The sequence below is a fragment of the Sciurus carolinensis genome, chromosome 5 (genome assembly GCF_902686445.1).
Source record: "Sciurus carolinensis chromosome 5, mSciCar1.2, whole genome shotgun sequence".
Classification (NCBI taxonomy): domain Eukaryota; kingdom Metazoa; phylum Chordata; class Mammalia; order Rodentia; family Sciuridae; genus Sciurus; species Sciurus carolinensis.
In genome coordinates, this window is record NC_062217.1 from 96,773,375 (window position 1) to 96,800,105 (window position 26,731).

General features: G+C 35.4%; 1 protein-coding gene across 3 annotated transcripts in view; it reads left to right on the forward strand.

Moving 5' to 3' along the window:
* Positions 1-26,731, forward strand: part of Prkg1 (protein kinase cGMP-dependent 1) — a 1,194,090-nt gene that overhangs the window by 1,121,144 nt on the left and 46,215 nt on the right. The gene's annotated exons all lie outside the window — the stretch shown is intronic.

Consider the following 26,731-nt stretch of genomic DNA (forward strand, 5'->3'; position numbering starts at 1 on the left):
CATGTTTTATATGCCTTCCATTTAGGCCTGTGCAAAATATAGAGCATCAAAAAACTTGCTTTAGCATTTATGCTTTCAAGGAATTTATAACATAATTGCATAACTGGTCATTTAAAGTACGTATCAAAAATATATATCACTGCATTTCTTTACTTCAGCTTCAAGTTTAATTACCTTTTTCATCAAAACAGTCATCATACAGAATAGCAGACTAACTGGTGCCATCAGTTATTCAGTACATTTATTGACATGTGCTAGCTACTGTGAGAGGTGAAATTCTAATTGAATTTCTTTTTCCTTCTATATTTCACTTTTAGAAGTAAGAAAAAATGTCCCTAAAATCAGTTATCGAAGATTATGTTTTTTGAAGTTTGCAGGTTATGTCTTGGGATTGGAATACATGTATCATGTTCTGGTTCACTTTCTATATGAACTGCTATCCCTGTAGGAAGGCACCTTGGTCCCAATACACTGGAAAATGTGTGATTCAACAGAGATTCTATTTTGTCCAGCATGTATATCAAGTCCAGGAAATTTATAGATATCTAAGGGACATTTTCAAAACTAGTTATTATAAGAAAACCATTTCTTGCCCTGAAAGGGCTTAAACCTTCATAATCTGAAGACAACTATACTCAGATACCTGTGTCTGCACTTCAGATAATTGGTTTTCACCTGTGTGATCCCCAGCTGACCAGTTACAGGTTGTATTTGCAAGTTCAACTCTCACTTGGTTATTTACTTTCCTTGAAGAATTGTGCTTGGATTTAAAAATTACTACCAGCAAAGGCACAGTGGTGAGTGCTCTCTTGCTGGGCCAAGCCACTAGATATGCACAATATATGGTTAATTCACAGAGATTGACAACCTTCTGCTGAATTATTTTTCATTATACATGAGAAGGGTATTAATTAAAACTTCTGAAATGAAGGAGTTTATAAACACTCACAAATGTCTATCCTGTTAAGAAAAAGAAAAAAAAATTCAATAATTTCTGAGCGAAGTAATATGGAGGTCATGAACACTAATCTGGAAATTAGGAAATATAGATGTACTTGCACGATCTGCCAATAATTGTTGGATCTGTGAAAATTCTACCCCTCTGGACAGTTTCTATGGCTAAAAACAAATACATAAAGGGTAAGAAAAGACCTATAAATACTTATAAAAATCTTATATTTCTAAAATTATGGGAATTCATTACCACTTACTAAATATTGGCGATGTGCTTTACCTCAAATTAATGTTATCATTATGCTTGTTACTGGTAATTTACTTGCTCCCTAAACTATTAGTGTAACTATTACCACAAATTGTAACAGCTCCAGGGAGAGATTTTCCCCCCCTGCTCCTTGATAAAAATGAGAACTTAAAAGAGAGATATAATTTCTGATCTCATACGTTCTAGCTTTTCTACCTCTCCAGCTTAAAGAGAAATTGAGAGAAAGAGAAGGGGGGAGGGAGAAAGAGACACAGGACAGAATTATTGTTCTTATTTACATGGAAACTCATGGATTTTTTTCTCTCCAACAGAATATGTTTCAATAAGCTCACTCTAAGTTTTGGGTTTATTTTTTATTATTCTTAAACTGGACTTTGGTGTAAAACCAAATTCCAATTTGGCTTCTGATAGAAATTGTCTTTCTCAAAGGGATCATGACCTTTTTTCTATTAAAAATCAAGTTTATATTCAGTTAACACACTAAAGGAAAATTGAAAAAAAGTTTTAAATGCACATGGGATAATTTTGCTACAACAGGAGCAAGTTAGATATATATGGGAAAGTTCAGGAACTCTGGAACTGCTTGTGTCTGTGTCCCTGTTGACCACTGTCCCTGTGACCACTATGTATTTTTATGCACAGAGAAATACATGTTTGCATTTAAAGCAAATATTGTTTTCAAATAACTAAATATTAGTTCATTTTCTGTGAACCAAGTACAAAGTAGAATACAAATAAATGGAAATTTAGTCCTGACCCTCAAGGAGCTTAATCAACATTTAACGGCTTTGTGAACTGAGTTGGCAACTAATATTTTCAAATGTACTGAAGATTAGCAGGCATATTCCCTAATAGTTTGATAAATTATTTGTTATGTTTTTTTATATTCTTCCTGAAAACTTCATCCCTTATTCATAACACTAACACCTCAACACACAGAATCAATACAAAACTTCATACTAAATGCAGTTCAAGGTGAAAGTCTCTAGGACCAATATAGGGAAGGGTCCATTGTAACACAGCAACAATGAATTTATAAAATCCTAGCTGAATCCTAGTTCAGAGATGGGCCTAAGAGGTGCTTTGTGGCTCATTAGAAAGAGAGAACCACTTTTCCCCTTGGATCCTGGGGGAGCTTGGAGAGAGATGGTGCCCAGCTGAGCTCAGTTGGTACTTTAGCAATACCATCTTGCTTCTGGAAGTGGAATAGTTAATATAGGGATGGAGCAAAGACATTGATTCAGTAATGAGAGACTATAGGATGGACAGAGGCCACAAGGGAAGAGCACACTATCCACAGAGCACAGACAAATCCTTTAGGCAGTTTTCTTTGGAAGTGTATGTATTCTACCTCTATATAAATATTACATGGGTTCATTATAAGTAAATAACTTGTAAGTAATACTAAACACACATAATGATACCTTCTAATTACTTATAAATAACACAATCCAGAAATTTTAAAGGAAAAGCAAATGTGTATTTAATACGTTTATAAAAAATACCTTTTTAGATAGTAAAATTTACATATTTCAAATTTTGATGAACATATGAGAAGTGAACTAAGCCTATTTTTCTAAACTTCAATTGGCAAACAGGACAGTCCTCATTCACAGATCCCCTCCAATGTGTCAGATATGCTACTAGATAATGGAAACACTAAAACGGTAACACACCCTTGCCCTCCTGTGGGAATTCACACTTTGTGAAAGGATGTGAATACATAAATAACCAACACCCTGGCCCTCAAAAATACAGCACCACTCCAGAGGAGGTAACAGTTCTGCTTGGAAGAGGAGAGAAAGTAATAAGTTCAAGTCATACCTTCAAGGATATATCATACATGCATCTCTCTCACTGTTTTCTTCCTTTAGGACAAAATCCAAGGCAGCATGAAGGTGTGCAAACAGAGAAGAGTATGTGCCAGGAAGGCTTAGATGCATATACTTTGAAATTACACATAGGGTGACTTCTGAAGAGTCACCACCTTTCACTAACACTGTTTCTTCACCTATAAAATGGAGATTACGTACACACATACACACACACACACCCTCAGAGTTTGGGAGAAGATTAAACAAGAGTAGGTATGCAAAGTAATTTGTACAGGGGAAGGCATGTAGTAAATGCAATTAATATTTTTCTTTGTTATATAAATAGTGGCTAGAGCTACACAGAGAAAATTTAGGAAGTTTTCAGTAGTCCTCTGAGACTGAAGCATGAAATTTGGATGAAGAGGTTATGAAGAAAGAGGCCATACTGAAAAGTTAAAGCTCCCCACCAAACTTACCATTCGCTAGCTCCCCACCAAACTTACCATTCGCTGCAAATGCAGTGGAAAAACATTCAGTTTGGGGGCAGTGAGCTAGCATGACAACGTATTTTAAAAAGTTAATCGTGGAAAAAACAGGGAGAGGACATGGAGCAAGTGACAAATCAGGAGACTTTTTCCTAAGGCATGAAAGCACATAGTTTTTATAATTGGTGAATCATTTTGAATATTATGTTTATTCTGTTTGATGTATATTTTAAGAGTTTCTGCATTAATTCATATGATTTTTATGTTAAAATATTTTTTAAAGTTTATTGAAAAATTTGCCAGCATGACAATGCCACTTTTGAGAAATGTATCACTCTAAGTACAAAGTTGATATTGAAATTGACATCGTATGGTGGGTGCAAAGGGAGACACCTGGGTGTTTATATAAAAGAGTAAGGAAATGAAACTGTTTCCTTTTGTGCTTTTCAGTTCAGCACCCTTTCCTAAATCACCTCAACATGTTTTATTTTCACCACCAGGAAATGTCTGGATATTTATTGATGCCAGTCATAAATTAACATACTGTTCAGAAGAATATTATTTACTTATGAAAATTTTAAATCATGAATTCAAATGGATAACCATAAAATATAAAAGATAGGCCAAAGGAAGGAATGAAGGAATATATTAAAATATGTTTCTATAATAGTAAGGAAAAGTAGAAACTCAGCTTTTGATTTTTATCAAATTCATAATATCACTGACAAAAACCAGGGATGATGAGGTAGATATTGAATAATGGTAAACATGAAAGTTAAAAGGTGTTAGTAATTTCTAATTGAATATCTTCAGGGTGGATTATGTACAGAAAAAATGCAAAACCACAGACTTAACTTTGAGGCAAACCTTGTACTTTCCTGCCCTCTAGAGGAAATTTGGAAAATTAACCCATCTTCACAGAGCAGAAACAAAGTGACTGAGGAGAGCAAGTCAAGGTTGTAGGAAACAAGCAAAATGTGCCTACAGATCTTGAGAATACTTGTCTCTGTTCATCTAACTGAAGACAGAGGCAAGCTAGCTGACTTTGGAGGTTTTTGAAACAGCTTCAAAGAATGCAAAAGATTTGGAGTGGTCACTCTTGAGTATATCCTTCTTACTTTTTTAGTAAGGAATTGCCAGGCACTGCATGGAGACTTGAATTTCCATCTCATTCAAAAAGAACATCCATCTCATTCTGTGCCTTAGCACAGAAGACAGTGAGCCTCTGACCCTGAGGAAGGTTGCCTTCAGTCAACAGGCTTCTGGGCTTGGGATCCTTTAGGAAACCAGCATGTAGCTACCAGAAAGCCAAAGAAATAATCTCACACTGATCTTGCAAGATCCTCAAAATCAAATTACACTAGCAGAGCAAGGAGCTTTGCAATAAAATTTTAATTGAATCGTCATAATTAGAACATCTAAATTAGATAAATGCTTGTTTATTGAAATGGAAATTATCTTTTTTCTCATCTCTACCTTTCAAATATTAGTTTAGCCTCAAAATAAGGCACCATGAATAGAGACCGTTCTGCAGAGCACCTTAGACTTCCATTCCTATTCCCTTGGTTGTAATTAGACACATTTCTGAAGACATTTCATCTATGACCCTCTGAGGGAAGTAAACATTTGGCTTTAAGGTAACTAGAGGTATTTTTTCAGTGGATGGAAATATTTCTATTTTCAAAATAGTTTTATTCAAACTCAGCAACTACATAAGTATTCACATGATACTTCTAAAAATTCCTCAACTTTTCACACACGAAAGCTCCCTTTTTACTAGGCAGACCATTCCTTTAAACAAGTGAGTTCAGATGGAGTAGTGGAGAGAATTTAAGAGCCTGGAGATTCTGTTTCACGTTCTGAGAGAACAGACCCTATAAATTGCATCCCATGTGCCATCTCACTTCCTGTCCTCCAAGATGGTGATACAGAAAAACAGCTGTGGTGTGGGAACTGTGCAGAGCTGTGTTTCTCAAACCACAGGTCATGGAAGGGTGGTTGTGTAGGCTCTGTTTCCCTCTCTCCCAAAATAGCACCCGGGCTCTTCTGACCTTGCCGCCTTCCACCTCTGGGTCATAAGCCAACTGAGGAGTGAGCTGATCCTACTTCCTTTTCTTATATTTATTTTTAATGGAGACAGGAAGAAATACACATCCTGGGAGAGGCTAGCATTCTCTCAAGAGAGCTACTAGATAAAAAAAAAATAAAAATTTAAAGATAAAATCATATGTAAATAAAATATTGAAAATGTATGTAAATTAAAAACATAGGGACCGGATATGTAGCTCACTGGTAGAGCACTTGCCTGGCATATACAAAGCTCTGGGTTTGATCCCCAGCATCATAAAAACAATGATATATATATACATATATACTAGCTGAGTTCTCTTGAGTAGGAAATTAGCCTCAAATGTGTCTTATAGTTTAGGAAGTACAGAAAACCATGTCACTCTGATTTTTGTATTTGAATAAATCTTACCCCTAAGTGGTGTATACTGAGGTTTAGATTTACTTACTCAGTATGGTTCAATAGAAACAATGAGCAACATTAGACTATGTTTACAGTTACTCAGATGCCAAGGATTAAAGGACATCCAAGGGACAGATATGCTGCCCATTATACTAGAGAGGAGAAAATGGAAACAAGTTTCCCTGGTCACTTGAGATAACTGATGCCAATGCTCATGTAGAAGGAAAACCAGACTCTGCCCTGCTCATAGTAGATATGACAAAGGACATTTTGATCATAACTGCATTGGTAGTCCTTCTCTTCCTTTCTTTACTCTGTAGTTGTAATTTGCATGAAGAATGAAATTGCTATTTTGCCTCTCATCACAATGGCTTCTCTTAGTAAATTCATGGCTTATAAACATAGGCTGAAGTTGTTTTTGTGGAAACCAGATGAATTGGGAGTTCTTAACAGCTGGCACCCATCAGAGGGGCTGCTGTTTTTGCCTGGCATGGAGATCACATGCACAAGGCCTTGGAGAACTACAGAATTCATGAAATTCTCATAAAAAGGAAGAAGAAGACAACAGAAGGGACAGGCAGAAATTTTTAAATGTTGTTAATTGGAGTTGGAGTTTTCCATTTGAGCCTTATCAAGTCTGAACTAATTCCTTTTTGACTGAACACAAAGATACCCAAGTGTATGAACAATTACAATAAAAAATTTGGAGTAGCTACAACTAAGGGAGTAGTCTGTTAATGTAAATGGAAGTCAGCATCCAAATGATTTGTATATTATTTTTTAAATTTTATAGTTCTACATTCATTACTCTCAAAAATATTTTGTTGTAAAAATAAATTATTCCGAATTCTTAATTTTAAAATGTATAATTAGGATACTTTTTATGTTTATAAGTTTTTAATAAAGAATGTTTATATGTTATTCATGATGATACAGCATCATTTTTAGATACATGTGAAACAATTGAAAAGAAGTTGAAATATATTAAAATGTTAACAGTAATTATTCTAAAGGGTGAGATAATAAAAATTTCCTCCTATTTTTACATTTATAAATTTACCATATTTTCTACAATGGGAAGTACTTTAAATAAAATAAATTTCATTATTTTTTAAGGATAGAAAGGATTTTTTAGTTGTTTTTAGACATACATGACAGTAGAGTGTATTTTGACATATTATATGTACTTGGAGTATAACCCATTCCAACTGTGATCCTATTCTTCTGATTGTACATAATGTGAAGTTGCACTGGTCATATATTAATTTATGAGCAAAGGAAAATTATGTCTGATTCATTCTACTGTCTTTTTTATTCCTGTCCCCCCTTCCCTTCATTTTTCTTTGTCTAATCTAGTGAACTTCTATTCTTCCCCTCCCTACCTTCCCTTCTTGTGGCTTAGCATCCACATATCAGAGAGAACAATTTCCTGGGTTGGTTCCATAGCTTGGCTGTTTTGAGTTAAGCTGCAGTGTTTAAGTGTACCTTTTTCTCCACATCCTCGCCAACATTTATTGTTGCTTGTATTCTTGATAATTGTCATTCTGGCTGGAGTAAGATGAAATCTCAGTATAGTTTTAATTTGCATTTTTCTAACTGCTGGAGATGTTGAACATTTTTTTTCATACATTTGATGACTGATCATATTTATTTTTCTAGTACCTATTCAGTTCCTTTGTTCATTTATTGGTTGGATTATTTGTTTTTCTAGTGTAAATTTTTTTAATTATTTTTATATCCTGGAGATTAATGTTCTATCTGAGGTACAGGTGGCAAAGATTTTCTCCCATTCTGTAGACTCTTCCTTCACATTCTTGATTGTTTTCTTTGCTCTGAAGAAGCTTTTTAGTTTGCTACCATCTCATTTGTTGATTCTTGTGCTTTTGGAGTCTTATTAAGGAAGTCAGGTCCTAAGCCAACATGATGTAGATTGGAGTCTACTTTTTTATTCTGTTAGGCTCAGGGTCTCTGGTCTAATGCCTAGGTCCTTGATCCACTTTGAATTGAGTTTTGTGCAGGGTGAGACAGGTGTTTAATTTCATTTTGCTATATATAGATTTCCAGTTTTCCCAGTGAATGTTTATGGTGCCTTTGTCCTATATGAGATAACTGTATTTATATGGGTATATTTCTGTGTCTTCTATAATGTTCTATTGGTCTTCATGCATGTGTTTATGCCTGTACCATGCTGATTTTATTACTTTAACTCTGTAGTATAATTTAAGGTCAAACTTACACTAATACTCCTGCAATTATTCCATGAAATAGAAAAGGAAGGAATCATGATCAAGTGGGGTTCATTCCAGAAATGTAAGGTTGGTTCAACATACAAAAATCAATAAGTTTAATCCATCAAATCAACAGATTTAAATACAAGAACCACATAATTATCTAAACAGATGCAGAAAAAGTATTTGACAAAATTCAGCATCCATTCATGCTCAAAACATTAGAAATACTAGGGATAGTGGGAACATACCTCAACATTGTAAAAGCTATTTTTGCTAAACCCAAGGCCAACATCATTCAAATGGAGAAAAACTGAAACCATTCCCTCTAAAAACTGGAACAAGATAGAGATGTCCTTTTTCATAACTACTATTCAACATAGTCCTTGAAACCCTAGCCAGAGCAATTAGACAAAAGAAATAAATTTAAGGGATACCGATAGGAAAACCCAAACTATCCCTATTTGCCAACAACATAATTCTCTATTAATAAGATTTTTAAAAACTTCACCATAAAGCTTCTTGAACTCATAAACAAATTCAGCAATGTAGCAGGATTTAAAATTATCATCCATAAATCAATTTTGTTACTGTACAATAATGGCAAATCAGCTGAAAGAGAAATCAGGATCAGGAAAACTATCCCACTCACAACAGCATCAAAAATAATAAAAATAAAATACTTTGGAATCAATCTAACAAAAGAGGTGAAAGACCTCTATAATGAAAACTTCAGAACATTAAAGAAAGAAATTGAAGAACACCTTAGAAAGTGGAAAGATTTTCTATGTTCTTGGATAGGCAGAATTAATATTGTCAAAATGGCCATACTACCAAAAGGGCTATGTAGATTTAATAAATTTCTACTAAAATTCCAATAACGTTCTTCATAGAAATAGAAAAAGCAGTCATGAAATTCATTTGGAAGAATAAGAGACCCAAATTTTAACCAAAACAATCCTTAGTAAGAAAATTGATACGGGAGGCATCACAAAACCAGACCTTAAATTATACTAATACTTTTTAAAAATAAATTATCATTTTGATACCTTTCATGTGTTTTATAAGTACCATCACCATTCCAAGTATTCCCATAAAAATAATAACCAATTATTAATATTTTAAACTAAATCATTTAACCTAAATATAGTTTAATGTTAATAATTTTATTTTCCTTGAGCGAAGTTTAACAGATACTATCACCTGCCTTTGTGCTCAACCACAGTAAATTCAACAGAAGTTAGAAAAGCTAAAGATAAAAAGCAAATGATAGGATATCACTTAACAATGAACCAAAAATGGAGAAAAGGGAAAGAAAGCAGTATGTCCCCACAGGGAACTTCTTTGTGCCCATGGTGAGTATTTCTCCAAGGAATGCTTCTTTGTTAAGTTTGCAGGAGAGGTAAGAGGGCCATTAGATTTTTCCACAGGAAGATGAAGAGTTTTTGAGCCTGGAGGCTTTAATTAACCATGTGCAACACATTTACAAGTTTATGAGAATTAGAAAAGTCATGGGAAAATAAAATAAAGAAATTAACTGAAAAGACTGACAATGATTTGGCCAATTAGAAAATGTAATTATGCTGTTTTCCTTCAGATTACAAAGTGCCTACATAAGCTTTGAATAATCCTTTGAGTCTAGGTTGCCTTTACTGATAATCTAGAATAAGATCAGGCAGAGACAATGAGGTAGGAAATAAATACTAATAACAAATTATCCCAACATCTTTCTTTATATATTCATTTATTATTTTCCTCTAGTAAGTTTTTTCCAGAGTTGCTAACAAACTATTCAACTATTTTTTCCCCACCACCTACTAATAAACAGCCTAATGCCCCAAGTGACCCCACGGAGAGAAAAATGTTTCTGGAAGGATCATAAATAACCCTGCATTGGCTAAGGAAAAGTTGAATTACCACTCATTCTCTTCCTGGTTAATTTGTTAATCACTCAAATGAATTTACATGTAAATACTGAAGCCAGAAGAACTACTTATTACCCTCTACTATGAGAAAGAGGGCATGTTTATGATCATCCTACTTAAAGCAAACTATGCCAAATGAGTTAAAATATTGTAAATGAAAAGGGTGGGGAGGAAAAAACAATCAAAGTAAACATAGTTGCTATTTGTTTTTCTGAAGTAATTTAATAAATTTCCTTGCAGGGAAAGAAAGGTTAAAAGATGGAGTGTCATATTTAGGTCATATCTCCAACCACATGTTTTTCTAAACAAATAATGAAACAAAGTCCATTTTCTTTGAATCCCTTCCAGTACCTGAATTTTTTGGAAAAGTAACAGTGGTTTCCTTTACCTGCAGAACAGTATTGAGGAGCCTGTATGTCATATCCAGGGCTTCCTGGGGTGTGGCTGCAATACTGTCCAGCCACATCCCTGGACCACTTGTTAACTAAATAATTTTCAGTGTTTTCTAGAAGGCAGGTCTTATTCACAAACTGTTGAAGATTCCACTTAAATTGCTACTTGCATTTTACACACACCTTTATTTAGCTTTTTTGTGAGTTTGTCTCATAACTAGTCATTCATACCACTTTCCGTTACTGAACAAATTTTATTCACTTTGGATGTTCTCTGGACAATTTCCCCATGTTAATCCAATATAAGGGAATCAAATGTTATCAGTCAGCATTAGATTGATTTCATACTGGTCTTGAGTGTTCTGATCACAAAAACCAGTATGAGTCAAGGATAGTAATTCCAGGGCTTTGGAATATCCCCAATTAGTTATTGACTGATACTCCTCTAATGTTCCCTAAAGCAGATGCAGGCATACACTTTGTGTGCAGAGGTGCTACACAAGGTGTTTATGGCATATCCTCTTTCTTTAGGCACTGACTTCACTTATTTCTCTCCCCTTGAAGATGAACTCTTCAGAGAATAAAAATGGAGACACAGTTGAGATAGCTTCTGGGCTACATGAATTATTAAGTTTTATTCAGCATTTGTTGAGATCTTCTGTCAAGGACAGTCAGTTTTCCTTATCAGGATCAAATAAAACTTCTTTGCATGGCAGATTAAGGCCTTCAGTGAGCTTTTCCCAAACAACTTCTTTAGACCCTTGCTCATTGACCAGGATGAATCCAAGAGAGCCATGACCTCCTCCGAGGGCAGACAGCTAATGTGTATGGAGGCTCTGAGATGGGAATGTTCTTGGCATATTTAAGGTCCACCAAGAGGGTCAAAAGGACTGAAATGCAGTGACCCAGCAGCATAAGTGTAGTGAACAAGATGGGAAAACAGCATGGGGTCCAGTTATAAAGAATCTAGTAGACTCTGGTGGGGATTTTTAAAAAATTTATTGTAAAGGCTAAGGAAGCCACTGAACAATTAAGAGTAAGGAAATAATGTGATCTGATTTGTGATTTTAAAGAGTTAATTTGATTCTTTGTCTAGGATGAAGTGGAAGCTTCTAGAATGGAATCAGACAGATCAATTAAGAGATGTTTGTAGTCATCCAGGTCAGAGGTGTAGTTGGTGTGGAACAGGGTGATGGCAATGGAAGAAATGAACAATGATTGGATAGGGTTATGTTTTGAAGGAGAATTGACTATTTGCTGATGAATGGATATGCAGATTAATAGGAAGAGAGAATCAGGAAAAAGTTAATGGTTGAATCTGAGCAATTGAAAGATGATAATGTTAATGGAGATACAGGAAGATCTCAAGATAGCTATGGGCTAGCAGGGTGGGGTGTTGCTGGCCAAGGTAGGAATCCACTTAGATTTGAATAAACTTCTAACATATCCGTAATGACTCTGACACAAGTGGCATCTCTCTGTAATGATATCCACAAAATGTTGAATGATCATCCTTTGTAAATTGATTACAATGTGGTTGGTGGAAAGGGGTTTTAAGCTGGAATCATGCTAAAGTTGTCAACATATAATAGGCTCTAAAGGTTGCAGTTCTGAACTATCTTTTCTGAAGAATTGCCCTCACCCACCTAGAGCATGAGGAGGAAGTTTGGTTTTATTTTCAGTTCCTGACATTAGTAGGTGTGCTGTTTTCCTGAATGAAAGAATGAGTCACAAGCAGAATGTGGTGCTTTCTCTAAGAAAGACCATTTAGGGTTGGGGGTGTAGCTTAGTGGCAGAATAGTCACTTAGAATGTGTGAGGACAAAGTTTTTATCCCCAGCTCCAGAAGGTGCCAATTAAAGGCTGTTGTTAATGTTATGCTTGAAAGAGAAAAGCAGATCCATCCTCTGAAATCAAACCTGCTAAACCATGTGCAATTCCCAGTTAACCCACCTGTCTTTCTTCCCCCATTCCTGCACATTTCTCACATTGTCTCAGAAAGGAGAAAAACACATAATAACTCTTTCCCAGGTTGTTGGTATGTACCAATTTGTAGCCCTGCTCTGGTTTGCTGCTTTGTTCTACAGGAAGAATTATAGAGAGGGGCAAGGATTGGGGACAAAGAAGGTGTCACAGAAAGAAAGTTAATTTGAACCTATGTACATGGAAAGTTATTTAAGCAAGTTTTTATTATGTTAAATCATTGAGAAAACAGACAAAATCCAATTCAAATAAAAATAATTCACTTAAGAACTAAAATGAAAAATTACTTACCTATAGGAATAAACTGTCAACACATATCTTGGGAGAATACAATGGGCAAAGTGGTAGAATAGAAGAATATAAAATGTGACTACTGTTGTCAAAAAATTTACAATCTAATCAGAGGTTGACATTCCATGCAAAAATATGCTAGGGCCTGGTAAATAATGAAGACACCAAGGAAAATAGAAATGCAGAAGAGCATGAGGCAATGCATAATGGGGGATTTGAGGACAAGAACTAGGTCCAGAAAAAAAAAAAAATGGTATGAGATGGGAGGGAGAGGACGTCCTAGGGTGAACAATAGCGATGACTGAAAGAATAAGTGCACAAATGTGCGTGAACAACTGGGCAACAACGGATTTTTGTTTTCAAATCATACCAATGCAACCTAATTTATTTATTGTGACTGTTTTCTTTTTTGCAAAAGAATATTTGATCTTTATTTCAGTACCTGGTCCTACACTTTCATCTTGAGTCTTAATTATCTCTTCTTTTAAGTATTATTTTTTCAAGTGATTTATGTGTGTAATAATGCCTCTCAAAATTATAATAGTCGATTTAAAAATAGAACTTCATGCTAGATGGTTCAAAACCTTTTCTATGTAGCTTAATGTAACTAATGAACTCATGTTGAAATGGTCATCTGCAGGACTGAACTTAGTGAGTTGTGAAACTTGGATTTTATGTTTTGTTTTGCTGGTTCACTTAATTGGGCACTATATGAATTATTCATTATTTGTGAACCAATAGATTAATTCTGCAGTGGAAAATGAGATTAAGAAATGGCTAAAATATAAAGAACATGTATATGTTAGTTTTCTAGGACTGCTATAACCAATTACTGAAAACTAGATGGCTTAAAAACATAATAATCTATTCTCTACCTGGCTGTAGGCTAGCAGTCTGAATTCTAAGGGTCAGTAGCTATGTTCCCTTTGAAGGCTTTAGGGAACAATCATTCCTTGCAGCATCCTAGCCTCCAGGGCTGCTGGCTGTCCTTGCTGTTCCTTTTCTGAGGTTACTCTGTGTTTTGTCTTTCCTCTATGTCTGTGTCATGCTAGGGACTTCTTAAGGACACTAGTCATTGGATTTGGGGCCTACCTCATCCAGAATAACCTTATTTTAGCTGATTATAGCTGCAATGACCCTGTTTCTAAGTAATGTCACATTCTGAGGTTCTGGGTGGAAATGAGTTGTGACCGCTAGTGAGATATCATACTCAGACACCATTCAACCTTGTGGTACTAGACTCGAGATAGCCTCTGAAGATTCTTGCCTCCTGGTATTCTCATTCTTTCATTATGCTTGCTCACATTCAATCATGGATGACCTGGGAGCAATAAAACACTGTAGCGGTAACCTTGTTACATTTGATGTTTGGCTCTGAAAGTCATTATGGTTTCCACCTCACACTCTCTCTCTGGGGTGAGATGCTCACCATGTCATGAGGACACTCAAGCTGCCCATGGAGAGGCCCATAGAGGAAGGAAATGAGGCCTTTTGCTTACAGTTAGCACCAACTTGCTAACCATGTAAGTGAACTACTTTGTAAGGAGACCATCTTGCCCAGCCAGGACTTCAGACTGTAGCACTCACTGTCAGCAACCCCAAGACAAAACTGCCTGGCCAACTCACTTCTAACATAGACACATAGAAATGCTGAGGTGATAAATATTTAAAACAATTACTTGTTTTAAGCCATTAGGTATTAGGGTCTTTTGTCATATATAATTATATAACATATATATTTTGACTCCTAAGAAATTTGGTTCTACGATAAAAATACCTAAAATGTAGGGAAGAAATGGTAATGGGACAAAGTTGGAAGAACTTTGAAATTGTGAATAGACTTCACAGGAATCTGATGGCCTTTGAGGAGGCTGTCAATGAGAGCTTAAAAGGAAGAGAGGAAAATGTTACTGGAAGCTGAAGGAAAGGACACCCTTGTTAGTTTCAAGAAGTTAGCAAACTGGAGGAAAGGAAACCCTTGATAGTTTCAAGAAGTTAGCAACATGTCATCTATGGTGACATGAAATATAAATGTGTCTAGGGAACTGAGTAATCTAACTAAGGAAGCATTTTTTAGGCAAAGCATTGAAGGTGCACTTTGGTTTCTTCTTGCAACTTATGGACAATGTGATATGAAAGAAAGAAGCTAAACAAAGGAATGTTAAACAAAACTGAGCCAGGACTTGTTGATTTTAATAATTCTCAGCCACTCTAGATGGCAAATGATGCTAAAATTAATGGGCTTCCAGGAAAAAATCAAATCCAGGAGACTATCAAGAATACACAATATAAATATAAAGCTAAAACTATACCTAGGAGATCTTTAGTTATGAACTCAGAAATAAACTGATGCAATAACTTAGAGAACTATTCGTTCAGACAATAAGTTGTCTGTTAAGCTTATGTGTGTTGTTCCTTAGCAGACTCCACAAAATCACATGGGTGAGAAGAGTTTATGTCAGAGAGAGTTATGGGTGTGACTTTCATCTTATGGAATGAACTCAAATAGAATTCATAAAAACTCACAATTTTAAGAGAATTCTATTGACCAAACAGCACCATTCTAGACAACAAGGAACAGAAGAAGCACAAAATGAGAAGAGGCCATTGGACCCCCAATATTCTTCAGATAGAAAGCAGACTGAGAAAGCTACTCAACTTCAAGCATGAGCAACTATTCATAGAAAAGAAAAGAATGACTTGAAAGCAAACAACAGAAATCTAGAAGACCAAGCTAAAAGCCACAGAGAATTATTCCCAGAACTTTGGTCCTAATTAAGCAATAAGCAACCTGTTTCCTGCTGGATGTCAGAATTAATATGGACTAATGAGGGTGGAAGTGGGAGAGTGGGGACAGATAAATTGTCATTTCAGTTTCTAGAGCTTTAGGTTTAGATGAACTGTGCTAAAAGAGCTAGATTAAGGAACCATGTTTCAGGAGTTTCATCTACACTTGTATTTGATTTTTATGACAAGATGACTTTAAGGTGACTATATAGAGTACACTTTGGGAAGGGATGAGTACATTTTCCATGTAAAAGCAAAATGAGTCACTGGGGACTAGAAGCTGCACTACAAGCTAGCCTCCAGAATGGCTCCAGTGACCCTCACCTCCTAGTATTTATGCTGCTATGAAGTCTTCTCTCACATTGAATTATTGCTGACTATGTGACCAATAGAATAATGTGGATGTGATTGGTGTGTGGCTTCTGGGCTGGGTTATAAAGGCTTTGTGGCCTTTGCCTTACTCTCTGAGACTGCTTCTTTTGGAAGAGATACCAATCACCATATCACAAGAACACTTAGTCAACTTACAGAGAAGCTTATGTGAGGAGGAACTGGCTTCCCTGACAACAGCTAGTACAAGCTGCAAACCATGTGAGTGAGCCACCTATGAATTGGGTCCTCAGGCCTAAACAGCCCTAGATGAGTGCACTTTTTTTTTTTGAAGTAGCACATTTAAAAAAAAATTAGTTCTAATTAGTTATATATGACTGTAGAATGCATTTTGACATATCATACATAAATGGAGTATAACTTCTCATTCTTCTGGTTGTACATGATATGGAATCATACTGGTCATGTAATCATATATGCATACAGGTGTAATATGAGTGCACTTCTTGATAAAATCCAAAAAAAGAGTTTCTGGGCTAGGCTACTCCCAAACTTGTAAGATAATAAATGTTTATTATGGTTTTAAGCCACATTTGGGAATAATTTTTATAATATAGAACCTTTATTAAGACCTGATTTAGCAAACATACTGAATAAATATGCTACATAAATTTAATTTAAAAATCCTAGTCAATGCAAAGAAAAGAGATGTTAAGAAACTGGTCTAAAGTGACACCTTTTTAAAAATTAGCAAATACTACTATAGCCTTTATATTTCTAGATATTATAATAAATGAAAATTAAGACATAGTTTCTTCCTTCAAGTTGTCTTTATTCTGACTAGAAACCAAAAAGTTAGAAAATATAAAAAATTTAATAAAAGGGGAGATTTTTATGCTATTGTGATAAATGCTTTGGGAACTCAGAAAATTTGATAAATAAAACTGAAGCAGAATTGGATGGGTGTTCATGAAAAAGGTTTGGGTAGTTGGATAAATGTCACTTGTGTTGCACTTTGATTCTGGTAAGGGTGGAGATTGCAGTTTTCAGTCACCAGCAATTCCTTCCTCCCAGTCGGGGAATTGCGTGGATGGGCAGGGAGCCCTGCCTTCCTGTAAACACTCTGGATGTTCCCTTAAATTCACCCCCTCGATGACTCACATCCCTTTATTAACACCACAAGAGGTGACTCCTTTTAAGAAGTCAGAATAGTTCTCCCATGAAAGCAGCACATTTTCCTCATGTTAAATAGAAAAATAAATGAACTTGCCTGTGCTCTCTCCTGCTGTTCAGCTCTGCACAGGTGGCTCCTAGGCAGAATGAGATTGTAGTCTCCAAAGAACGCAGAGAATCAAAAGCCAATCTGTAACTATTCTTAAAACCCCAAGCCTGCTATAATAACATGAATTTCTGCCTAGATTCATGGTTATGTTTTATAATATTTTCTTTTCTGATGAATATTTATTGTGCAATTCTTCACCATTGGAAACACTACATAAGAAAAGTGGGATTTTCGAGGTTGGTAAATTGAGGACTACATAAAAGGATACATGAGTGAGAATCAAGTAGTAATTTATTGCACAAGGCTGTTTCTTGTAAGAATTAAATGACAGTAAGGTTATAGGATTTAGAATAAAGGTTGCTACAGATTGTGCAGTTATTAAATAAAAGTGTTTGTTTCTGTTGGGGTGTTGATAGAAAAACATATTGCTTGTAGGGATTCTTTATCTCAACTTTGCCTTATCTTCATTTCATTAATAAAGTGTATAAACACTTTGATCTTTCCTGAACTCTAACCTTCACATTAGTTACTCTTTTAAAACTTTAAACTTCTTTTAGTGATAGTCACATGAACTTTTCATGTCTTGACCTATATTCATATTGCACTGTGGACCAGATTATCCCTAAGTGCATCATCTTTGGGATTCTCCCTTATGTGAATCCTTTCCTCTCTCCAGTTTTAAAAAACCCTTGATCCCCAGATTTCCACTGGATTCCAGTAAATAACTGATCTCTTTGGTCTCGTTTAGAAAAGTCCTTTGAAATACACAAAATAAATGGGGTATCTCCAATTCTTTATCTCGTTTTCTTTCCTGAGACTTTAGTCCCCTCCACCAAGGCAATCAGTGACCTTCACCAGTTAAATTCAGTTGCTAATTCTCATGTCTGACACAGATGACCATTTTCTCATTCTTGAAATGTTGTCTTCTCTTGACTCCAGAGTCCCATATTTCCTTGTTTTTTTTTTTTCTCTTCTTCATTAACTATTCCATCTTACCTACTTTGGTTGGTTGTTCCTGATGTCTCCAACTTTCAGTGTTTGCAGGTTTACTCCTTTTCTCTGTCTATACTTTCATCATTGGTGATCTCATATAGTCTCGTTGCTTCCAATCCTGTCCACATGCTGACAACTTTCAGGTTTACTGTCCAGCCTAGATTTCATTTTGCAACTTCAGACATCTAACAAGCTACTTAAAAAGATCATTTGGACAAATCATACACATTGAAAAACTAAAATACCAAAACTGAACTCCTACTCTTGTTCCAATTGCCCCAAATAACTGTTTCTCTTAAATTTTTTCCTCTTTCCATAAATAGAACTCCATCCTTCCCAGTCTTAAGGCTCAAAATGTCACAATAACCCTTTTTCTTTCACTCACTTCTTCTGTCTACCTAACAGCAAATCATGTTGACTACATTTTCAAAATATATCCAGAACCAGCTATTTTACATCAAGTGATTCATCAAGGAGGTGAATTTAAGGGAACATCCCCACCTCAGTCCAAGCAACATCTTCACTTGTCAGGGTTACTGAATAGCTGACTTTTCTCCATCCTTCTTCTTTTCTCTCCTATTATAGTTTCTAACTTCCTAGAAGCTATTTAAAATATCGAGGACCAAAACAGACTGCTCAGAGCCCTAAAGAGGTTTTCTTTTAAGAGTAAAGTCGAACCCCACAGTGTTCTACAAAGCCCTAGGCAATCTACCCCACTACTTCTGCTACCTCACCCGCAATCTTATTTCCTGCTCTTCTTTCCTGCCTATTCCCTGCCTCCTCTGTTCCAGTCATTATAACTTCCCTGCTAATTGTAACACATAACAGACAGGCTCCTGCCCTAGTTCAGCTGTGGTTTCTTTTTCCTCTATCCTGATACCCCAACCCCAGACTCCACATGGTTTACTCTGTCATTCCCTTCTTGGTGAGTCCTTCTCCAATTTCCTGAGTTAAAACTGCAGTCCCCTGTTCCTGTACCCACACCTCTTGCTACCCTTGCCTTACTTCTCCATAGCTCTTGTCACATTTTGACATACTATATTTTATTTGTTTTTTTCTCTCCACTAGTTTTAAGTCATATGAGGGTTGGATTTTATTTCTCTATTTTGTCCACTGCTGTTATCCTCAGACAACATATTTAACAGTACCTGGCATATGCTTGTTTTGTTGGTAATTCACTAACAGTAGTTAATGAGATGATAAAACTGCCCAATTCTACTTAATGCAGGCAATTTGAACCCTATGTTTACTCTGATACTCAGTTTACTTAAATTTCCCAAAATAACTTCAAAGTCATATTTCACCTTCTCTAAGATGATTCAAGTTTTTTTATTTCAATAGTCTATGAAATGCTTTTCACCTTAACTGACTTGAATAATTTATGAGTCTTGAGAGAGACTGGCAAATACTAAATAGATTACAGAATATTCCTGGAATTATAGTTTGTCTCTCACAGCATAATTGTTCTGTTATTAACCTGGGGATAATTGTAATTACTCTTAGACAGTTGGTTTCCATTGTAAAATATTCAGGGCAAAGGTGATGTCTAACCAACATTGAAAGTGTGCTCTGTTGTTTTAGGTCAGTTAAAATATTATTTCCATTCTGAAAAATATTGAGTGAAAAATGTTTGACCCATTTGTAGAACTGGCTGAGTTCCAGATCAGAGGATGCCTGCTGATGGTCATTTTCAGTTCATAGAGACTCCATAGTAGAAAAAATTCCTTACATTCTTTTAGGATTATTAGGTGTCTTGTATACATTATATAGGTAAGGGCAAAAATCCATGTGTAAAATATTGAAGACTTATTTGAATTGGGTTGATAAAGAAACCATACTCACCAATTGAACTTCAAGTTTATTTTTAATTCCTTTGAAAATGCGCAAAGGTTTTTAACTATCAGTAAATTCCATCCAATATTATAATGAAATAGGCAAATGCAAAATCTCAAATTGCAATAGATCTCACATTCTGTCAAGGGTGCATACTAATTAGTAGAATGAAGATATAGTGGGAGAATTTTAACACCTGGTCTTTGAAGCAATTCAACAAGATTGAAGTGTCTGGTTTTTATTTTAATTAATGAATTATCATAATTAAAGGAGGAATTGTAAATGAAAGCAACATAAATAGGAGTAATTTCCAAACTCCCAACACATTATTTGTAAGTTTTTTAGTTTCATTTTATAAGCAAAACTGATAAGGAAATATTGCTTATCTAACTAACACATAATGGTAATGTTGAAGATTCTTTTTTCTTCTTGAAGAAATGCATTTCATAATGTGCTATTTTATTAGAGAGTAAGATATATTCCATTCAGAAATGAGATATAGATTGCACGGAAAAGAAAATAGTGCATTTAGTAAAATCTAAAGTCATAAATAATTTAATGGTTTCTGTAGGTAATATAGACACTATAGTGACACAATGACAGGTTGACAATATAATATAGAAATTTTCATTTTCTACTTCTGGGTGGAAAATTATATTATTATTTTCTATAAGTAATGATTGAGAAATTGTTTTGCAAGCATAATTTCCATGTTACTACTTATCCTTATGTTTCTTATTTCAGATCTCCTTCCCCTTCCAGAGGAAGTTAGTGATGCCATAGCTTTAATGTCTGTTTTAGCTGCAAAACTCAAATTTTCACTTTCTGTTAGAAAATCTAAAGCAGGTGGTATACAATTTCTCGTGATTTGGAATTCTTTAAAGGCAAGTAAATTTGAAGTGTGGGGAGGTTAAGCTGAAGTCATAACCCCAGTGACATTTTGCTGAATAAAAACCTTCCTTTTCTAATTCAGTTGTCTGTGTGCAGCTGTAGCTCTCAATTGCATCACTACCATAATCATTACAGCCTCATTTTCATTAACAGTTTAAAATCCAAAAATGTTTTGTTCGATTCTGATTTGGATTTTCAATAGAAAGTAAAGTGTGAAATGAAGAGGGAGCAGCTAAATCAGGGATGTAAGCCACTGCATTGCTGATCTTGGAAGGAATCTGGTCTGGAAGGAGGGGATCTGAACTAAGAGAGAAGGGGCTCTTATCATTCAATTTTAGGGAAAAAAGTCCTGATTCAGAGGGTCTGCTAGGTAGGCCAGGTAGGTACCAGCCAGGTGAACATTTTCCAAAAATGAGTAAATTAAGAATTATTTTGAGAATGAGAGGCCTACAAGTTCTTCCACATTGTGTCTTTCCTGTTTCTGCTGGACCTACACAAACATCTGTTTCTCTTTACTAAGTGAAATTGTATGAAAGAGCATGGCACAATGCTGGGCACATAAATTGTTGCTCAATTTTTTGGAGCATACAAATGTGAAATGATAACAATAGGATTATAGGCACAGTGAAAATACTGCTCCTGACCAGGTCTTAGTTTTTGCTTGTGTGTCTAACTTGAAGACTATGGACCCATCTCAGAATCTTTGTAATACAGACCCAGGTCAGCATCACTGGGTGGAAGTGGGTAGTGATATTTGTGAGAATGGATAGCAACGAAATATCTGCATTGAATGGATTGCAAAGCCTTATCATGTCAGTTTCATCTGAAAAACACTAGGTTACTTCTGAGTGTCCTTCCACTGACATACAACATCCCCATGCAATGTCAATTGTATTATAAATTTATAGGATAGCTAATAAACTCATGTGATGTGACATAATGCAAATATGCTTGGATGGATCCTAAAAAATAAACACATCTTTTGTGTACTTTTTTCTTCCATTGTCATTGGTCAGTAAAAATTACAAAGAAGGATATTCTCTTTATTCTTTTTATTTTATTTTAGTTTCCAAACTCATCTCTGGGAATGTCCCCCTAGTAAACATTATTCAGTGAGGAGAAGACATTATAAATCTTATAAGGCCTTTTATCCAAAGAATATTTATAACTATTTTCCAAAGACAAAAGAATAGATGTGAGATTTTACTTTTCCTTTAAGAAAAGTACATTTAACAAACCTTTGGTTGGCATGAGGAATCCACAACTTTGACTTGCATGTTATTGAAGGAACCAATAATATTTTGTACCTCTGGAACTTGGCTCTGTTTCCCAATGGATTATCCACATAAGGAAGTCACTCATAGGGAGTAAGTCCCAGGAAAATGGGAAAGGGATCTGTTTTCAGGAATGGGCTACTGAGTGGCTTCTTGGAAACCTGATTTTGCCAACGATTCATCCTCAGAAGGGACACTCAGACTGTGAATGCCTCTCGAGAATCTGTTTCAGTCATTTCCAGGCTCTGGATTTCGATGGTTGTTGCCTATCTATTACCTGACTGTGGCTAAGATCATGGTGGTGTATCATCTGTCTCCCACAAGCTCAGGGAATAGTTGAAGGTAAGGAGTTCATGCTGAAGTAACATGAGAACATTGTGCATTACTTTCCTTCATTTGAGGGCTCATAAAGTCCATATTTCCTGAGAGTATGGTAGACTTGTGGGAAACCTATTAAACATAAATTTCCTAAAGGGATCCTCACATACTGTCCTTATTATGGAGGGTATAAAATAGACCATGCTTCATTCATCACATACTCTATCAGTTTTAGTTTGATTGATTCATTTACTAGCTACTGATCAGATATAAGATGGTTCAGAAATAAAATGATGAAAACAGCATAAATTGCACAGAATTACAAGGTCTCCTGGGAGCAACATAAACCACCAATTAGAACAATTTAAATGAAGAAATTGAATATTAGGGAAGGAAACAAACCCCAGTATTATGGCTTGCTTGGATATTCATATATTCCTAAATTAATTTTATCCCTACATGGCAATATCCCATTTATCTCTAGTCTGTTTCGAATCAAACCTACTTCTTAGATTCTAGCCAAATTGGGCGTGGGGAAAGAACAGATCACCACAAATTCATGGACAGAAAGTCAATTACTAGAAACAAGGAACAATTACCCATACAGAACCTTGTACCCAGTTAAAACTCCATCAAAGGTAATAATCATCTTTTTGAATCATTAATGATTGCTTATGATTTTGTTTTGCTTGCATTAACTCATTTTAACATTTATCACCATGCAAGGTCATTGGTTTATTATGCCCATTAAACAGTTGAAGAAAACTGAGGCACAAATATATTAAGTGACTTGGTCATGTCTTGTAGTCAGTGACCACTGGAGCTAGAATTTACCCAAATCCCAGCCTCTGACTAGCTTCAGAGGTTGCACTTTAATCATTGTGCATGTCTGCCTCCTTAGGTGTTCAAATCTGTCCTAAATATATTATGTGCACAAGTTTAACAAATTTGTCTGTCTGGCTCGATAGATAACAGAAAATGAGCATATCTTGGTCATTGTTGGGAAGTAAGACATGTCCTGTGACTTGATCAAGAGTACTTAAAGTCTAATCAATTAATAATGCATATTATAAAAATTTTTGTGGGGTATCTTAAGTAGAGGTAGCAACACAGTGATTGATTATCCAAAATGATGACCAGATGTCATCCTCTGAACATTCATTCTACCATGTTCAATGGATGATTCTTTAATTGGTTGGAAGAAGACAGCCTATTCTAGAATTATTGCTTCTCTTTTGTTTTCAATGAAGTGAGAGAAATCTATACGATCATTTGAAGGGATAAACTTCAATAATCTGAGCAATGTGCTTCTTCATGGAGCACCCATCCCTTAATTGTTTTAGATACAACTAGGGTCTTACTATTAAAGGTGGATTCATACTATATAGATATGTTTCAAAGATCTTGTATCTAAAAGGTATCCCACTCAGCTTATTTTCCTTAGTACTTAAAACTTAAAATAATGATTGAAGAATCTTTTTGTTTATTAGCAGATTCTTGATCTGCTATTATGCTGGATAATGAATCTCATGAATTATATCACCTAAGAAAGGACTTAATACTCAAACCTGTTGTCTTAGAGAATATATTAATATACTTAGCTTGATGAATATGTTCTCTAGACATACATGATAAGACTTACTTATACTGTACAACCTGATTGGCAACCTGAGACCTAAAATTACAGTGATTCTTACTTTTACATGTTTGCTTTCTGATTAGCAAGTAACAGTCTAGAAATTAACACAATTATGAAATGACTTCATTTTATTCTCTCACTGGGAAACAGAGTTGCACCTTTCCTAGCTCCATGCATAGGCTGGAACAAAATTAAGGAAGAAAGTACAACAGAAGTAAAAAAAAAAAAAAAAAAAAAAAAAAAAAACCTGACAGCTTCAGCTTCCACTCAGGAGAAATCACCCTCCCTGCAACCCCAAACACTGGCTCCCCTCCCTCCCTTCTCATGTACTTCATGGACTCTCACAGGTGCCAACATGCAGCACAAATTTCTAAGCCTTCTGCTTCCAGTTTAGTAATTTCCTGTTGTGATGGGACAGAAGAAAGGTTTTATGTCCTCTGTGTATCTCTTATATCTGCATCATTACCAGAAGGTCTTCAGACTAAAGACCCAATCAGATATGATCTGCCCTCTGAAAACCAAGTGGCACCCTACCTTCCAATGACCAAACCTGGAGAGATAGGCAACAGGGTGAGGGAGTGCTCACAGAGCGTACTGTGGCTTGCTCTGTTGTCAAAAGTCCTTGCAAAGTCAAACAAATCTTCCTAGGCCAGGAAAGTTTGGTAGTTGTTCTTGAAATAATACTTAATAACTTGGTTGAAGAAAAGTGAATCAAAAAGTGAAATGAGAAGAGGGTGTAGCCATATGGGCAACTTCATTTCTGAACCATATGTGGGTAAAAGGAAGCCAAATATGGAAAAATAATATGCTCTACCCAAGTGGCATAAACAAGCATCGTAATAGGTCTGAATGCTCCTTCTTAATTTCCTCTTTCTATTATTTACTAATTATCTAAAAGTAGAGAAAATTATTTAGTGCTATTCAATAATAAATATATGTATATAACCAAGAGATTTTATGAAATAGTAAGTGAAAGCCAGTTGAAGGAATAGAGCAGTATGTATGTATTTATTTATTACCAGGGATTGAACTCAGGGGCACTTAACCACTTAGCCACATTCCTAGCCCATTGTTATATTTTATTTAGAGGTAGGGTCTTCCTAAGTTGCTCAGGGCCTCACTAAATTGCTGAGGCTGACTTTGAACTTGCAATCCTTCTGCCTCAGCCTCCCAAGCCACTGGGATTACAGATATGTACCACCACACCCAGCTGAACAGTATTCTTTTAAAATAATAGGCCAGTGAAATTTGAAGGTAATAGATATTCTTAACTTCTGTGACAAGTTAGGGAAATGCTTAGGGAAATTATTACTGTAATAATTTTGTCCTTATAGAAAAGTAGGCATTGTAAGAAAGTATTAAGTTCACCATTGATTTCTACTCCTGTATTTTGTGTGAAAATGTAAGGAAAAGCACCAGTTTCTAATATTGTATCCATCTGTTCAAACCCTAAACAGGGTATTTTATCGTGACCCTTTTTAAATGATTGCCTTAGCTGTGTAGAAACTTGGACAACCAAATCAAGCTACCTGATTTTGAAGGAGACACATTTCCATAGTAAAAGTCACAGAGATGACCACATTTTTACATAACTTATTTTGAATTTATAGATTCTTATAAGTCCACAGAACACCTCAGCAGGTGATTGAGGGTCACATCCTCAGTGATAAGTCATATCAATAGTGTATATCCTGATAGTATATGAGGAAAATAGCTATTTGCCTTTGTGGTCTTTTTCTTCCCCCAAAATGTGTAACTCCAGACTATTGAGGAAAACATCAGATGAAGTGTAGTTGAGGGGTATTCCACAAAACACCTGACAATTACTCCTGAAAACTATAAAGATCATCAAAAATATGGAAAGTATGAGAAACTTACAGCCAAGGGGAAGTTGAGGAGATATAACATAACTATACTATGGTCCCTTGAATAGAATCCTGGAACAGGAAAATGACACCAGGTGAAAACAAAGGAAATCTGAATGAAATGTGGACATTGGATTAATTAAAAAAAAACAGGTTTCGTTATCATACAGATACATTGACTGTAGCATAAAACAAATCAATATTTTGGTATCAGTAGATAAAAAATGTAAGATGATTCCTGGCACTTGCTTCATTTGATAAATCCCAATCACTATTATAAAACTACCTGGTATGGGAAAAAATTAATAACAAAAACAAAAACTTCATTTTCATCTTTTCTGCTTAGTATTTTCAATTCTGTGAAAGATATATAGGCTTTCTGCATTTCAAGAATGGATGATGTTCTCAAAGCTAATTCGAGAACAATGTTTGGACTTTAGATATATTTTGCTGTGACACTTGTATACTATGTAATGGCTGTCTGTCACATGCATGTCAAATTAACACAAATAGTTCTTCAAACTTACATGTGATCATCAGCATTGATAATTAACAATTATGCAAACTTACCCATGAGTCTCATTCTAAAATACTGATGCCTGCTTCCAAGTCCCAATGTAAGGTCAAGTTGATCTTTAAACTGAACTCATAATTATGATATGCATCCTGTGATGGATCTGAACCACCAGTCTATTACAGTTCTATCTCAG